A 19,056-nucleotide genomic window follows, 5' to 3' on the forward strand; every position below is an offset into this window, starting at 1 on the left:
ACCCAGCGATACTGCATGACGTTTTGGTATGTCAGCTTTCGTAGAACAGCTCTTCCACACCTGTTCTTTATGTTACTGCCCACCTGATTTTTGGAATGAAAGCCTACTTCTGGACCCAAGTTACTTCCAAGGCAGTTGGATCTAAGCAAGAGGTGGTTAGTGTCTGCCTCTGACCATCACAACTTGCTTTAAGGTTCTCTTTTCCCCTTTGGTCCTGTTCTTTAGATATAGGTTTATTTAGCTGTAGTAACCAAAACATTCTGCAAACAAAACTCTCACCTTCCAGATCACCTCAGTAGTTTATTTATACCTTTCTCTTAAATGTTCTATTTTGTACTGAGAGTAATTTGACACATAGTTTGCATCATAATTATAGAAAAGTCCAAATAGTTGTTTCCCTTTTTGATTATTATTTGTGTGTTTGTTAAGCAATCAAAATTATTCTAGGAGTCAGAAACATAAAAAAGACACAAACCCTTCCTCAGGGTAATCAGTGTGAGACACTTACAGAAAGAACCATTGACAGAGCAAAACCAGATCATTTATGATCTAATATGAAGCAAATCACCTTGATCTTTAATCTGAAAAATCAGAAATTTATATCAGATTTTTCAGCATATTATTGGACGAAATTCAATAAACTGAATCTTCTTAGAAAATGACTTTTCAGTTCTGTCTGTTCCAAATCAAACTCTTACACAAGTGTTGGGTTATGATTCAAATGTTGTCATCTATAAGCAGAATTTCAGCTACATCTTATAAGGTTTTCTGATATCTCTTGTTATAGTTTTCCTGTTCACATACTCATTTTCTGATTTTTTTGGCAAAGCCATACTGTATTTTCTTTTTCCCCAATGAAATTAACATTGCATATGCTGCCATCGTATTTGAAAATTTCTTGTGTGACCTTTTGTTATCTAGGTATATCTTACCTGCTTATATTTAAACTCCCTGAAGCAATGGTAAAGAATATCAGCCTGTTGCTCCTTTTCTTGAAGCAGACTGAGTCATCAATATCTTTTTTATATTTAATATATTAGCATAAATATCAATCATCCATTCCAGTTTTGGTAAAAGAACACTAATAATTGTCAAGAATTAAATGATTGCTTTATTCTTACAAATACCAAGAAGGTTCAAACCATCCGAGGTCCAAAATTGTTGTGTAGAAAAAAGGTACTTTAATGTAAATTCCAGTACTCCAAAGAATGACATTCTGGGGTTTTTTCCATCACAGAAGACTGCCTGAAATGAATGACAATTGCAGTTAAGGTGACTTAGGTCTATAGTAGCTTGACTTAAGTGTCTCTAGTGAATAAGTTGACCAAGACTTCTGCCTTGTACTTTGATAAGCAGGTGAATACAGAATTATCTCACTTCTGCATGCAGGTGTGCCAAGACAGTCTGTTAGATGACTGCATTACCTAAGCTATTAATATACTGGTAGATAACTGGAATTGGAAAGGCATAGGTTCTGACTGCTGTCCTGTGTAATTTCCGGTTTAAACAAATCACAAAATTGTGAGGGAGGAAAAGCAAAGAAATGGTGACATGAAGGCCAAAATTTCATATGAGACTTAAGTGTGTGGTTAGCCAGCCAGATCTGCTAGTCTTGGTTGTGTAGGTATCAGCCTGTTTTCAAGTGGTAGTAACAGTTTGAGTGGTGTCCAGGGATAGGGCTTCAGTACTTCCCTTACGAACTGCAAACAGGTAATGGTCTGCACAAACCAGTTACTGACAAACACAACTGACCCACTGACTTCACACTGGATGTCCCAAACATGAAGGACACAACACACAAAAAGCCCCTAAAACTTTATTAAATATATACATACAATGAGTATTACTGCCTGTCTATGAGAACTTTTTATAATATTTTTGCCATCACATTTGAGGACAGTGAACACCAGAAATAGTAGGGGGTTGGCTGTTAGTGGCCTTGGGTGGTGTATCTGTTCAGCCTCAGCATTGCACTGGACACATGCTATGCCTGGAAAGCTATGGTAGAAAGCCCTCTATCAAATCCAGCTTTCAGGCATTCCAAGGTGAATTTTAGAGCTGTGTGAATGAGCTCAAGCCTGTTTGGACACAGACACATTTCCTCTCGAAATCCTGCAGTTCTGCCCTGTGCTGCCGGGAGCTAGGGTGTGACCTGACTGAATCTGGCACTTTCATGTGTTTGCATCTTTTAGTGAAATTTATTTATTCCTTCCAATCAGTTTTTAAGAGAAAGCGTGGGAAGGGAGGAAAACACTGTGAACGGCTCTTCCAGTCCAAAAAAAGGAGGAAGACTGTATTTAAGTTTGGCCATGCTTAGAGCATCTCTAAGTGGATTACCTTAGACCTTGCTGATTGAGAAATGAAATGCTAGATCCAGCCCCAGGGCATTTCTGCCTTTGAATGTGTTTTTGTTATAGTTCATGGGCCAAACTCCTCTGAACACAAAGCTCCCAGGTTTCCCTGTCTTACATTAGTCCAATAGCTTTTTCTGTTCTGAACATAAATCTCTCCTTACCCATAACTCCAAATGTCCTCTAACATTTATAATGACAGATGTGCCACTACTCAGCAGCTTCCATATGTCCTTCCTCTCTCCTGGCAGGGCTCCCTTATGTCCCCCCCTGTCTCCTGGCACAGCTCTGCTTTCAAGAGTTAGTATTCCTTTCACTTTTCTGTTTGTCATTTCCATTTCTCTCATCATTAATAAACATCTGTTGTTCAGGTTCTGTGATGCCCCATTAATCATCCAACTAAAGTTACCAGGTACATTTTTTTTTGCTTAGATCAATTCTTTCCCCACTTTCTCTTGTGCTGTCACTTTGCGTTTGAAAAATACCTGCTATCTATAGATTATTCTAACCAAAGATTTTCTGCACTTTCATCAAATTGGAAGGTATGCAAGTATTAATGAAATACATAAGAAAGTTCTACCAACCTTCACATTCATGACCTGAAGAAAATTCAGTTGGAAACCAAAAGATGTAGATTTAAAAGCTTTTAGAAATATTCTTCCAGGAGAAAAGTTGAAATGTAGTGAACAAGAACAGAATAATTTGTTTCTCTATTCTTGGTCTTCAGTCTGAAAGAAATTACTTCATTGAATTACAGACAGTTCTTTGTTCCTTTAGAAAATATCAGTTGTAGGCTTCCCATAGTATTAAAATTTAAAAAGGTCAGTTCCAAACAGGTGAATGATCTAATTCACCTAAGAATCTATAGTCTAATTTCGTACTTGTCTAGTACATAGTTTGATCCTGAATTGGAATTCCCTTTATCTGTCTGAATCTGCTTTGACTTCAATGGTAAAATGTCAGAAGCTGCCCCATTTTCATTAAAAATGTTGAAAGTATGAGTAGATGAGTATAACATGCTAAGAATACTGTATTTAAATAATTTTTTTGTTTACCTACATCTCTTGGCATCTTTCAGAGTTGGAGATACACAACTGCTTTTAGTAGTCAATCAAAGCATGTTAAAAATGCCTATAATAAAATATTTTATATCTCCAAGCTATTTAAGTCAAATCCAAAAGATTATGGTAATTACTTCAATTGTAGAAATATTTAGGCTGTAGTCTTTTTTGAGAATAATAGTTGTGCCCTGTTAATTTCTGAATACTAGTACTCAGCTGGTATTCCTGGTAAGAAACAGGAAAATGCTTAAAACTTTTTCTCATAAATTTCCATTTTTCAGTTGAACTGGAAGTCAAAACAATGTGCAAGGTTCATGCATTTTGTAGCCTTTTGAGTAATAAAGTGTAGTCCTTCCTTCCCATTTATTGACTTATTTACTATTAAAAGAATATATAGATGCCTTTATGAGCTAAATTTAATACAGATCAATTCTGTGTGCTGAATAAAGCTCAAGTGTTATGCTGTCACCAGGAATATAATCTGCTCATGTGTGCCTGAACGTCCTTTCCCTAAGCATGAGTGCTCACAACTTGCAGCACCAACAAATTAATAGTCTGCAGTGCCTGTTCAAAGGGGAAGTCGAGACACATGAGTCACTTTCTATTGATTCAGGGATTGGGACTGCTAAATTGCTACCAATAAAGTAATTACCTAAAAACCTAGCAATCATGCTCTAAAATTTATCACTGTCTTTATGTAGCAAAACATCGCTTTTAAAAGACAGAAGAAAATTAATTCAAAATCTAGTGATGTTAAGATGGCAGTATGAAAGCCCTTTGAAATAATACATTATATAGGAAGAAGATATATTCATAGTAGGTAAAAAGACTGTAATTTTTATGCTTTTTATCTAAAATCACTAGGGAGAAAGGATTTAAAACATTGATTCATCTGTAGTATTATAAATCATATTACGATTCAAGAAAAAAACTTAAATTGGATCAATCCCAGACACAGTGTACTATTTAGTAAAGGTAAAATAGAGTCATCATTGACAAAATTTGTGGTTACTTAAATAATTTTTCTAATTTATCAGAAATGGTTGTGGGTTAATGAGGTGACAGTCAGATCTATTGTGTTATTTTTACCACTCCCACTCTACCGCGGAGGAAGCCCATGTCATTTCTCCTTCCTTTAACTATCTTACAGCTATCTTACTATTAGGCGTAGCAGAATAAGCCTGTAGGATCCTGCCATGACGTGACTACAAAATGACTTGCTCTTTCAGGCCACTATATTAACAAGGTGTCCTTCAGTTACTGATGTTATTTTGCTGCTTTGTTTTCTTGCTTCTCAATCTTACTGTATTTCTATAGAAGCAGAATTTGAAGGCCCACAGATACCTGCTGGAGATGTAATCCAACAGTTTAACCATGAAAGAAGCATCACTTATATATATGATTTTATTCTGTTAATGCTTACTTTCAAACAGAATAGCATTCTCCTGAAGTTAATAAATGCAAAATCTCCCTCCTCAAATTAACCTCTAAGTAGGATGTACATCATCTGCTATTATGAAGGTTTTCAGATATTTGTGGCAGTTCCGTTGCCCCAGTAGTAAAACACCATTATGTCCTTGATACATTATCTTGTCTAGGGAAAAATAGTCACAAAAGAATATGAGAATCAACCCCTAGTTTATGTTGAAAGGCCCTCTACACCACTATCCCCACAAATGTAGCTCTGGGCTTATTCTTTCCCTCATCCCAAATATTATGTTGAGCCTTGCACAGGGTACCTTTGCCCTTCCTAAGGCTAAAAATTCCTCAGGGATATTTCTTCAGCCACCTTTCCATCTCCCCTTGCAGCCCCTCTCTGAGTTCCTTTGGCTGTAGCTCTGTGCACTCTCTTGCTCTGGACCCATCTCTAACCATATTTAGGTTATCATACCCTAGGGGATCCCTTTCCCTCCAGAAACCAAATATTCTCCACTGGAGAGTTCTAGCATCAGCCCTTGGCTGTTTGTACATCATTGTTTTCAGTGCCCAGCCATGTATGTAACTCCAAGCACTCCCTCCCTTTAACTCTTATTCTCACCCTAGGCTGAGCCATAGGGAGCCAGGGACCTTTGTTTCATCCAGAAACACAGAACTAGTTATTTAAAAATTCCCAATTTCCTTTGACAGCATTTCTCTATCATTATTTCTTTTGTAGCTCTGGGCTTTCCCTTTTTCTCAACCCTAAGCTGAGACACACAAGACACCCTTTGTCTTCCTCACTGCTTCCCAAAGAAGGGTCATGTGTACTTCATTTTCCTCTCACAGCCCCTCTCTGGCTATTTTACATATGTAGCTGGGGACTTTTTCTTTCTCTCACCACCTAATTGTAGGCTGAGGCATTGGTCAAATTCCCTGCTCCATCCAGGGACTAAACCAGCAGCAGCTCTAACGCTCCATAGTTTCTGGAGATCTTAATGGAGTATTTCGCAGTAAACTTGTTTATGCATGTCTGTGTATAATGCATCAGTGTTACTAGAACAATGTGATAAAACCATGAATAATTCAGGGTATTTGCTATTAAGACAGTACTAAGAAAACAAAAAGATCTTACTATACTTTGGGGACCTGAAAGTCTTTGTATATTTTTCCTACATGTCCCTCTGCCTCTTTTTGTTGTTGTTCAGCCTGCATTGTTAGAGAAACTCCCACTAAGATTCACCCTGCGCAAAAGCACGGTAATTCATTAGTGAAAGCTGTATTAATGGGAGCATGAATGGGAAGAGGGGTATGGAAACCTGTTAGATGTGACAAGTGACTACACATTACACATTGCTCCTATGTCTGCATCTTACGTTTGTATCACATGTTGTCTTTGCTGTGTTGTTCATGACACTATAGTACAAAATGACAAAAATATTAGTGAATTCTGTTGGGTTGGCCCCAATGTAGGAGCTGCCCTTGATCCTGGGCAGAGAGACTGGATTTTACTTTTTGTATCAGCTGCTGTTTATGCAGGTTGTGTTTAAACCTGTCTCCCACCTCACCCCCAAAACCTGCAGTTTGCCATTAAGATTGAGCCAAGATACTTAGAAAACCTTACAGGGAAGGCTGGAAATATGTTTCATTCTCTAGAACAATTTCTTGTAAGGAGTTGACGTTGGACAGTCTTTGCCTTAGGTGAATGCTCTAGCCACAGTGACATTCATTTCTACAAGAGACTGTATTCTGAAAAATCTTGCCATTGCTTTTTTTTTAGCTGGGAAGAAGGGCTTTAAGACCTGCACAGAGATAGAAATAACCAAGACATGCCCAGAAAATGGCAAGATTTAAGACATGTCCTCAGCACTGATATTGGCTGCCTCAGCTGAGGTATATGCACAGGGCACTTAGGGTTATGGAGTGCACTTGGGGAGCCAGGGGCCAAAATCACTCTACTAAATTAGGTTTCAAAGTTAAGAGCACAATCACTTTACATTCCATAAATTCTGAATCACCAAATGAAGGTGATCCAGAAATGCTTCTCTCTTTCCATTAACACACTGGAAGACTTTAATGATTATGCTTTTAACTCTGATATGCTTTAGGTGTGTGAGCCTAGAAGCCTGTCTTGTTGTAGAAAACCCTGTATGAAGTACTCAATAATAATTTTTTTTTTTATAGGAAAAATTTTTTGTTGTTCTGTTGTTAAGAAAAAAATTACAATGGTAAGGAATTACTTCAAGATATAGTTGTTTTGAACTTCTCATGCTTTAAAAATCATTAGCTAAGCTACTATGAATACAGTATTTTTCATAGGATTTCTGTGTAAAGAATGAGTTTTGAGGATGAAACATAACTTCCAGACATTTCCAAGAACTTCTGAAATAAAGAATTATATAGTGCTGAAAAATTGTACATTCACTCAAGAAGGTTTCTTTCAGGGAACATGGAATTTCTTCTGGGGGATGAAATGCCTATACTGACTAAACACTAAAACTTAAAAACACAGTTCTGTCTCTAGAGATCTGGATCTAAACCCAAATTTATAAAATCAGGTTAAAATGAGTTCAATCAACCTATTAAAACAGCTCTGTTATTTAGGCACCAAAAATAAATGGTCAGATTTTTCAACGCCTTTTCTGTCAAGTACAGAAGAGTGCTAGACCACTACCCTTGCACTTTGTTCAGACATAAAAGTTGTGGGTTGCTATACCTCTGGGCAGGAAGGAAATATATTTCTATTAAAATATAAAAAATATATTTAATATATATTATATTACAATTCATTATATAATAATACAATATAATACGATAAATATTATGATTTTTTTATTATATTTATAATTTAAAAATTATGACAAATGATAAGTGACTATTGTATAAAGGGAGCTGCACTATCATCATTTAATGAAAAAAAAAATAAAATACCTGGTGCTATTTTTGTAGGGTTCATGTTCAGGCAACATGTTGGATTGGCCTAAGAGAGCCTTATGCATCTAAATATTGTATGATTCAATGGTTCTGCGATGACTGAGGTGGACCTGGGGAGGTGCAGAAGTATAACTTTGGACTCCTGGGGAACTGTAATGTAAAAAAAATAATATATATATATATATATATATATATATATATATAAATTCAACAGGGTTCTTTTGCTTGGGTATTCTGTCTAGGTCACTGAATACAGAAATGCTAGATTTCAGTCCTGAAGGGTATTTGGTATCTCTTAGGGTATTTTTTTTTTTATTGTTTTGTGACATGACAAAGTGTTAAGTACCAAAATAACCTGAATTGTCTTAATTTCTGCTGAAAGGTAATTACTCTGCTTGTGACTCTCAAGTGAGCTATGCAGAAATTACATAACAGCTTATATGGCTGATCAATGTAGCTGGTTTTCATCCTTTTGATTTTGGTTGGAGAAACAGTAAAGTGTGCACACACACATGCAAAAAGAGGTTTCCTTAAATTTTAAAATCCCGGTCCCTTGGTTCCAGATCTAACTGATATAACTGGATAACACCTGAAAGAAGTGCAGAGAAGAGGACAAGTAAGGTATGATAGGACATGTCTGGGTTTGTGCAATAAATTTTATATGAATGAATTGCAGCAGAATCCTCACAGGGAACTCAAATCATCACCCCACGGACTGGGAAAGAGAATTCTCTATTCAATAGACAGAGGAACTAGGAACTCTTATGAAATCAAAAGCATTTCCATCACAATCTTTCCCCACCAGCTGTGCACAGGCTCATATGCATGTTTACACTCTTCTCATATATATGCATTAAAATCCAAAATCAATTCACAGATGTTACAATAATTACAGGGAATGACATGAGTTAGAGAATATCAGTGGTGATTTTTGAGAGTCTGTGTATAGTTATTTCTCTTTGGGGCACACTTTATGATTACCTAAAATGCTTTCTAGCCCTATTTTCTATGACTGTACAGTTAAATGCTATTCAAAGTATGTTCTAAAAAAATATAGATTTGTATATGCTTATTTAGATAGCATCTGACAAGTAGAAAAATCTGTGGATAATAGTACTCAATCATGTCTGAATTGCCCTGGTACTTAATGCAATGAGTACAACTATACACACATAAGTACACAACAATATGGCACAATAAGTATATACAAATTAATGTTTTCAGACAGCTACAAATTTATACTTAAGCTGTTTGTGGGTGATTGATTTTATATATAACTTGATATTGTATATAAGATTTAATGAAAAGATTGGGGCTTTTTAGCTTTTACATATTTCTAATGGAGTACTTTCGTATGTTACATTTTATAGTATGAAGATGAGTACAAAGCACTGTTGTTTTAGCACAGTAGATGATGTAAGTGGAGTAGACTTATGTTACACTTTTTATTTTAAACAGTTAATGACCTAAGTTGAAACTTTAAATGATATTTTAAAAGATCAAGAAGAATCAAGCAGACCTGATCTTAATGCAAACTAGATGTACTTCAGAGAGGTCACTGAATTAATTACATCTGTTTGACACCATTGAAAAAGCAAGTTATAAACCAAATTTGTGGATGAATTAAGTTTCAAAACTGTGAAGTGAGGTTCCTATTCTGTATAAAGTACGTCTCTAATATCGGTGCACTACTGTACCTAGAGCTGCTGTTGGGATTTTAGTCCTCTGTTTCAATATGAAAAAGATCACTTCATTTTCTAATATCATCTTGCAATTGGTCTGTCTTCATTATACTAATGTCAGTGTACTAAGCTAGGAAATATATGTTTAGTTTACCTTAATTATAATGATGAAAATCATATTAACAGTCACATATATTAAAGTATCTTTCCTCTATTTCTGAACTTTGTTTTGTGCTCTTGAAGATCTCATACCTTGTGACTCCTGGGAAACACTAGGGAGTTTTAACCAGTCAGGTTTTCTCTTCTAATAATTCCTGAAAGTAATATGAAGAACTTACTCAAATGAACTGTTGATACCCCAACATCACACTAGCAGATTTTATAATGCAGCACATTCAAATAAATCTGTATATTATTGAATAGACATTTATATAAACAATCTTAGTACAGAAGAAAAATATTATATATTGTCATAGCTTCTCAATGCTAGTGGAGATAATGAGTCAGTAAATTGTAGTATCTCATTGCCTTGGGTAATTTTTATTTCATCTCTGGCACCGATTGTAAGTGAAATGAGCTTGTTGTTTACATGTGAAGCCATAATGTCATTTTTTCTGTATTATACCAAAAAGGAGTAAATTCCCAGTGGGTCATTGCTATTTAAAGTCCTTTTATCATCATTTTGACATAGAAATTAAAGTTGAAATTCTAACTGGTCTGATTCCTGAAAATCCTGAAGGGAAGCCTTAGCTACAATTTGCACATTTCAAGGTATAATTTTCAGGCTTTGACCTCTAGAATGATTTATTTCCTCTGTTAACTGATGAGGCATTCAGATGTGATGAGCTAGGTAGCTAGGGATGGGCTCTAGACAGAGGAGAAAACCTGTGTGCTGATTCTCTTACAGCTACTCAAGACAAAATGCACAAAAATGTGCGTTTGACCTACTGATTTCTGCAGAGCAGAAGGGCTTTAAGAAAGCACCTCTACCCCTCTGAGATCCAAAAATTACTCCTCAGAGTAGGCTTCTGCAGCCATTCTTACAAAAAGATGAACAGGGCTTTCACTTCAAAATGTGGCGAAAGGAAAGAATAGTGGTGGTGCTGTTATAATTTGCGGTTAAAGCACTTGTCAGACAGGAGGTAAACTTGGTTCCTATGTTTCCCTGTCTTCTCTCTTGGATGACACTGCTTAGCACACAGCTCTGAGGGTAAGGCATCTCCTCTGTAATTGATGGGTGTGAATCTGCTCAGGTTGTGGAGAATCTAAGACCAACATTTTCTGAATGGCATTTTAGTTATTAGGATGAGGTCTTGTGGAAAGTTAGTGACTACAACTGCTTTTTACGTTGTACTTACTTGTTAGGTGCTGAGTGAGGAAAAAAAAAAAAAAAGGTCAGCATTTAGAAGGAGAAAGAACAAGGTATTTTCTGCATACTTGTACTTCTCCTTTCTGATCACTGTTGGATGGCAACTAAAACCGGTATATATTCAAACTTGATCTGTATGCTAAAATATATTTCAGTGGTATTTGGCTGTTGAAACTGTAAACTAGCAGGAAATACCAAACACTGCTGGAAAACTTCAGAAATAAAAGATGTTCTAGAATATGAGAGCTAGCAGCAGATACCAGAATACTAAATGAAGCAAGTAAAATCAACAGTTTCAACAGGAGGTGCGGAATTGACTAAACCCTGTGAAAGAATCAGGGTTTATATTTGCACATTAAACCTTAAATTGAATCTGTTTTCAAAAGCTATTGCTTTTCACATCTTATAACTGAAGCCTTGGCTTGAACATCTCTCAATATAAGCCCTGAAAACGACCAACCTATTCACATTCAGGTGGGTCCTGGAGGTGGGTCCTGCAGCTAGTCCAAGGGGTATTTAATCTAGGCGCTTTTGTTCTCAGACTGTTACTAGCTAATTTTGCTTTGAATTATCTCCTATTCCCTACCAAACTTATTTACAGAGTAACAGTTTTCAATCTTCCAGTACTTGTCCACCTCTTGACCCAGTCTCAAATGTCTATAAAAGCACTACAAAAGCAATCCCCTTAAAAAAAAAAAAAAAAAAAAAAAAAAAAAAAAATCACCTTCTTTTAAACAAACAAAGGCTGGTTGGAAAACTCACAAGTCACTTTTGTGTCTGTCCTCCACATAGGTAACTCAACCATAACTGATTGTGAGGACCCCTTGTAACCACTAAACGGTCTGTTAACCTGGTATTAAATTGAAGAGCAGAGAGAAAGGTTGGCAATACACTAACAGTATTCGTTAGGTACTTGTGAAATTAATTTTACAGGTTAGAATCAAGGCTGAACGTCACAGTATTTGGTTAATTATATGTAAAAATAATTTATTAGAAAGCAGTTTCAAATGCAATCTCAGAAATTCAGTTTTGTTTTCTTTATAACATTAATACAGATACAAAAGTAGCCAGGAGTATGGAAATGGAGTGGATGCCTACTGGGCAGAGTCTTCTGTTTCTCTGAGTGGGAGACATGAACAGGAAAAATCAGGAGCTTCTACAATACATTGAAGTAGCTATAAACTATTTGAATGGTACGGAATGAATAGCTAAAATCAAGGTCCACATACTTAAATACAGAATGCTTGGAAAAAGAAAATGAATTATTTTTTACTGCTTTTGAAAAGTATGTTAGTATGGTTTCAAAGTAATAATAAGGATGATATGACCTTTCATTTAATCCTTTGTGATCAAATATTGGTTGTGCTGCAATGCAGTAAATTACAAGGGAATATCTGACTTGCTTTTAGCCAATAGTCCGGTGTAGAAGAAAAATAGCTTCTATGAATATGGATGGGAAGGATCCAAGTACTCCTTCAGGTGTGCTGAGCCTTGATTACATTTACCCCAGATACCAAGCTTGCTCCCAGGAGCTCTGACGGTGAGAAAATGTTCATTCTCCTAGGTTCCTGATACTTCTCTTTTCCTTTCTCATAGACTGTCTTCAAGCAGTTTTCCCTCATCTTCTAGATTGCTCCTCCCTTCTGAGCAGTCTCTGTAGATGTACCTGTTCCTTAATACCCTCAGTGAGGAGGGGATACAACAGCTTTTTCTCTGTTATGTGGTTTGAGCTCCCATCATATGGATCCTTTGTTACATGATATCATGCCTTTCCTTTGACAGGACCTTGTTTTCAATGTATGGGATGGATGGTGCTGTCTCGCTGGGATGCCTTTCAGCCATATGGTTTGCTATGAATCCCTAATCTTCACTTACTGTCCGCTGCTTAAAGCAGCTTTAAATGCAGGATGAAATGGTCATGGGGAGTGGTAATGAAGGAGGTTCTTCCCTTTGCTTTATTAACTATAGATCCTGAGAGATATTTAGAAAACTTGGAAAGGTACAGCAGAAGAGGAAGAAGTGTGTCAGAATGAATAAGAATTGCCCACAGAACTGGATCTCTCTTGGTCTCTGCTGCAAAATTCTTTTTATCTGTAGCTACTGACCTCCTGTTTGTTATTTTCACCCTGATTTTTTCAGACAACCAGCTGAGCTAAAGGGAACTCTCTGAAGGCTGCTTAAAGAACCTAGTATGAGATTTTCCTGCATGTCTCCTGTAGTGTCACTTGTTTTTCTCCTTGTATATCACTTTTATTCAGTCTCAAATCTTGGGTAGACAATCTTACTTGGGTAGAATTTGAACAATTTGTGTGCTTGCATTTTCCCTCAAATCTCACTTGTGTAGACTGAGGAACTTCTTTGTGTGCTTGGTACTTTTCAGGTTGTGGTAGCCCTTTCTTATCAGAAGTGTTGGACATATTGCAAATATGCTAAGACAAAATACAGGGAGCATGCACACAGCATGAATTACACTGGGGGAGGGGTGATTAACAGCGAGAAATGTCCACAGTGTGAATGTCATACAAATGTGCAGTAGATAGTCTCCGGGACAGTTGTTCCCTGAAAAATCCTCCTCCTTTACAAATGACTTTCTCTATCACTGTGCACAGTGTCAGTAGATCTAATTCTTCCAGGATATGATTATTTATAATATGTCTCCAGGTTACAAGCAGAAATGCTGAGGCACATCTGATTTTGAGTATTGGCTGTTCACGCTGCCCTCCTATATTTAGTCAGTACTTTATGGCACAATTTATGAAATGAACATTCTATGCATTTTTAGATTTGGTTTTAGTGTGGGAAATGACATTATTTAAGAACTTTTAGTATGGATCTTTTTATTGTTATTTCTAGGTAAGCTATTAGCCTGTGTTCTGGATAGGAATTTTCAGCATTAGTTGAAATGTTAAAATACCTGTTCACTGGCTGAAGGATGCATTCAGGTATGTGTGACCACTGCAGTCTTTCTCACAGCAAATCCTTGTCCACTTGATACTCTCCTAAGTCACAATGGCATCAGCTTTGGTGTTACGTGAATCAAAGATTTTTCTATTGTAACATAGCAGTTGCTGCTCTCATTTATTCTTATTTTCAGGAACTGAAAGCTGCTAAAAATTCTTTTGCATATAATACAGTACATTTAAATATTTAGCCTGTAAAGAGAAGATTTCTGCAGGCTAAAATCTGTTCAGAGAGAGTATGTCTACTGGGCTTTGTGAATCTTTTCAGTCTACAATACTTTTCTCATTCCTTCTCCCTTCCATACTTCTTCACTACTTGAGAAAGATGGTGGGCTTTTGGATTTATGTTAAACCAATCTGAATCAGACTCCTTAGCAGAAGCCAAATGTCTCTGGGGCTGCAAAAGTAAGAGCCCTGCTTTTATCTTGCTCCCTTCCTGGAGTATTAAAATATGTCTGTCACGATACTTAGTGATCTTTTTTCTAATTTTTTTTTTTTTAGGTCAATACATATATTTGAGGCAGAACATATATCTTTCTGTGTTTTGTATGTGGAACAGAAATGCATTTGTCTTACTAATCCAAGACAGTATGTTTTGCATACTAGAGATTCAATTCTCTAACATTGTGGTAAATCCACCTACAAGTTTTTCCTTGTCTATACAAGTGGGAGTTGGAAGAAGTAGGTTAATTCTTAGCTCAGCAGTAGAAATTCCTGTACAATTTTAATGAGCCAGTTAACTTATTGAGCTCCAGTTTCCAAATATGTAAAACAGAATATTACTAACTGCCCATCTCAGATTCACTAACAATTTTTAAAGGCCATGTGATTTGGAATTGTTTTTTTCCAAAAGTACATGTGACTAACAAAGCCTTTTGGAGAATTTATTGCTAAGTTGAGCTGACCTTTCTCACCTTAGTTATGTCTATATTAGCAATAATTCTACCTACAAAAATTTGTGGAGTGAAACAGCTGGCACTGAGGGCCTCATATCCAGACGAAAAGGGTTTCTTTTGGACTAGCTTTAGTTTGATCCCATGGAGTGAATCGTTGGAATGCACTGAGCTCCTCATATCTTCTCTAGTTTCAACTGAAAGAAAAGCATTTATTTGCTCCAAGACAACTCCACAGTGTAACCTACAAACTAGGTATGGGTGGTTAGTACATTCAAAAGTACAATGCTGACGCAAACTAAAACACTAATGTAATTGCACCCTTAGCCTCTTGCAGGAGAATCATATTCGAATACAGCAGGTTTTTTCTGTGTTCTTGATGAAATCACAGTATAAATTCTACCCTCTAATAAAAAGATCTGATCCAGGGTATTTAGTTCTTTCGGACCAGTCAGAGCAGTCATCTGTGATAGCTTCCAACAGTCCCTCTCCCTCAAATTCCCAGCCTTGCTCTGGCAACAGATACTTTCTCTAAATCTTTTTAATGACAATTTTGAAAGAATTTTTTCTAAGGATTTCCATTTTTCCAGACTCTGCTTTTCTCTCTCTTCACTCCCTTAATTAGGTCATTATGATGTAAGTAAAAATCTTGTGCAGGACAGAAGTTTTAGTTGCTTTATAGCTCTGTGAAATATATAGGTGAAAATTCTCCTTTGGAGAAGACTAATGAATAAAGAATAAAAATCACTGCAGCTGCTTTTTTGAACACAGGGAAAGTAATAGATCTTTAGGCTCCAACCTGGTGAAAAAGAAACAGAGAAGAGCCTCATAACTCTCATAATCATAATAAAGGCTGGGAGTGAGGCAGGGAAGACGACCAGTGATAAAATCCAGAATATGTCATTTGCAGACAATGATTCCCCCTCATCTGTGAGTCCATTTTGTGAATACTTCCATGGGGATAATGAGGTAGGAATATGATATCTCACAGAAAATTTATGAAAGAGCTCTTGTCACACACACATGGAAAGGAACTGAAAAGTATATTCACATATTTCAGTCTGCCTGTCTTGGAGTACTGACTGGAGTATAAAAGTATTCATCAGATTGCACTTGGGGTTTCAAAGTAGTCCAGATCTTGTGTTTGAAAAGGACAAAAATTGTATGTGAAACTATACAGAAGATTACACTAGTAAATTTATATTTTATATATTATATATTATAGATTTTTATAAACTTTAAATAAAATGTTCTCAGTGATTAATCTCTTTAACTCCAGTTCTACCTCAGCCTTGGCAGGGTGCACATTGGTTTTCAAACAGGATCCATTCTAGTATCATAATGCAGAACAAAGTAAATCTGTTCGGTTTTAAGTAAAAAGCCAGCAGAATGTTCATATATCTGACTAAATAAATAAGTCTTTAAAATATTATTCATACATATTCCAATAGATCAAATAATAATAATAAAAGGCTTAAAGGACAGATATTTGTGTACACATATATATTTTAGTAATAGCACTGAACCTGGTTTTACAAAACACAGTTATAAGCAGTTATTTTGTCACTAGTGAAAAAAAAATTGGCCATCATGCCTTGCTTACTTGTCAGGTGCAATTTTATAAAGTTTATATGTTTGGTGCATAAACATGCCAATGAAATCTTCATATATATTCCTGTTAGAGAAAACATATGTAAAATTATTAGCACAACTGCATGGGTTCTTTAGGGGTAAATTTAAAAGAGTCTTAATCCTTGCACACACCTGGAATGGAAGGATTATCCTAAGGGATTTTTTCAGTGCTTCACTTTTTCATCTATTCATTCTAATCACCTAAAACAACTGTAGAGAGTGCAAGGAACTGTTTGAAAATGAAACAGGCTGCTAATGAAGATTGCCATCATTCATGTAATGGAAGCTGAAGTTGATATCTCAAGATCAGTTGATGTGAATATAAATTATTGCGGTATCAAGTTTATTCTACAGTCAGCATAATATGAAAAAAGAATACAAAAATTTTCAAGCTTCAACACTTACAACTAAATTAATTCCATATTTAAATATCCTTCTAAAGTAAGATAAAATATGCAAGATGTTTAAAAATTAATTTTCACTTAATATGCTTTTCAGGAAGAGCTAATAAGACCAGCAGGTTCAAACTTTGGAAACCCTTTTTTTAATGCAATTAGATTATCTTTCTTCTTATATTTATCTCTTTTTAATGATGAAAAATCCTTGCAATTTGCTAGGAATCTTCCAAAAAATCATAACTCTACAGGTTCGATGAAAAATTATTAATACTTTTTTGAGAGATTTGACTAAGAGTAAGTTTAGCCTAATAAAAGGAATACTCCTTTTGCCTGAAAGCTAGCAGTCTGTGACTGTTCCCAGCCCCCACTTTTGAGCTAAGATATTGCTGGATGTGCTGCTTCACCAAAAGCTGTCTCTCCACAGTGTTAGTTGTGGTGGCTAACAAACTCCCTATAGAAGTCCATCCCTTCCAGGCATGGGTACTTGGCTTTATCAACGTGTAAGTGATTGTCTAGAGTCCATTCTTCCCATGAATGCGCACCTGGCTTTCTTAACATTAGAATGATTTTCCTTACCTCTTTCCTTCCTTTGAAGCTGCATGTAAGTGAGGTGTCTGCAATCACTTAGCAGAGAACAGGGGAGCAGAAGGGGGAACCCTGCCCAAATGATCTCTTGCTACGATCACAGCTAACAAAGCTGCTGTCTGGCCTGTCTCAAATTATACTTGTATTACTTCACACTAGGAGTCATAAGGTTATTTCACATCGTTTCTTTAATTTAACATATTAGGTGATACATATGTGGACATCACCTGTGTGAGTGGCTTTTTAATCTCTTCAACAAGCCACAGACAGATTTATTAGAAACTGAGCAGTTGATAGTATATATATGAATACCATTAATTCAGTAAAGATCCTGAAATGCCAAGTTGCTCAGGTATTTGAGCATTCCAGCTGAAGAGGTTTATACCGCTTTGCAAAAAGTTATGTATGTACATTTGCATGAAGAGCACAACTTTGCAAAAACCTACAAATATAAGATCTTCTTGATACATATTAGTGCAACTGCATTGTCTAGAAAAAGCCTAGAAAATGGAACTTTGGATGCAAACATTGTCATTTATACAGCTTTACAAAGAAGCTGGATTCCACACCTTGTTTCCCTTCCTAGCAGGAAAAATTTTGGCAAATTTTATTGAAAGGGTAAAATGAAAATCATAATTTAGGTTGAACTTGGGAAAACTACAGCCATGAGAAGGAATTCCACTAATTAAAATCTAAAATTTTATCTTCAGGATATAAATGTCACTGGACAAAATAAATGTGCTTGTATTTGTTCTTAATTTCTTTGTTGATAAGAAGTACAAAATATTTTAATTCCTGATATAACTGGGGTAACAAACAAAGTGCAAGGTGTGGGTTGTATTGAATATTTTATATTAATATCATTGTTGCTGGTTGTGTATTCATATTCATTATCTCAACAAACAGGTGGAGATAGTGTTTTTTACATATTCCATACAAATACTCTTTGCTTTAGGTGGCAGCTGTGTTGTTGTAAGAGGAGGAGAAGAAAGGTGATAACTCAGAATTGTAAACCATTTCTGTATACAAACCAATTGTATACAAACCAGAGTGTACACTGAGAAAGAAGAAAGCAGAGTGAATGAATCTGAATCTGCCTCTGCTTGGCCAAAATGAGATCATCACTTATATGGGTAATTAAAATTGTAAGAGTCTAAGAACATTTATGACCAGTAACCCTTACAGATTAGGTTCATGGATTCCATTAACATATAAATTATTTTGCTCTTATCCTATTGTATGCAAAAAGTTTATTTTGCCTTTCCAGCAAATACATTACTTTTGTGACTCCTAGGAGAAGGAATTAGCATTATACCTTAGCACTTAGATGTGGACAAAGACATCAAGGACATTTGCATGGTGCTCCCAACACTGAAATAAAAGGAGCAGGACCAGGAAGAGATTAAAGTCACTTAGCAACAGGTATTGGGTATGGCAGAAGTGATCCACAGAAATTAGGTCATGGGATCTGAAAGCTGACATGTGCTTTGGGAAGAAATATCAGATTCAGTATTTGCAGCATAGCTGAGGGCTCCGTCTGTCCTGAAATGCTGGATCCCTGATGCTGACTTCTGGGACAGGACTCCAGTGAAAGGCCCTGCTTGAGTTAAATCATATTGGGTTTTTTCTATTTGGAAAACTTACCGGAAAAACAGTGCTTAGCCTGAATGCTAGCCTCTGAACGCCACTACATATATATTTTCTACAGTCAGCTGCTAATCTTTGCTGTAGCTAAGGGGAAGGTAGATCTTGAATTGGTCAGTTGAAGTTTTCTC

The sequence above is a fragment of the Falco punctatus genome, assembly GCF_963210335.1.
Source record: "Falco punctatus genome assembly, chromosome: 1".
NCBI lineage: Eukaryota > Metazoa > Chordata > Aves > Falconiformes > Falconidae > Falco > Falco punctatus.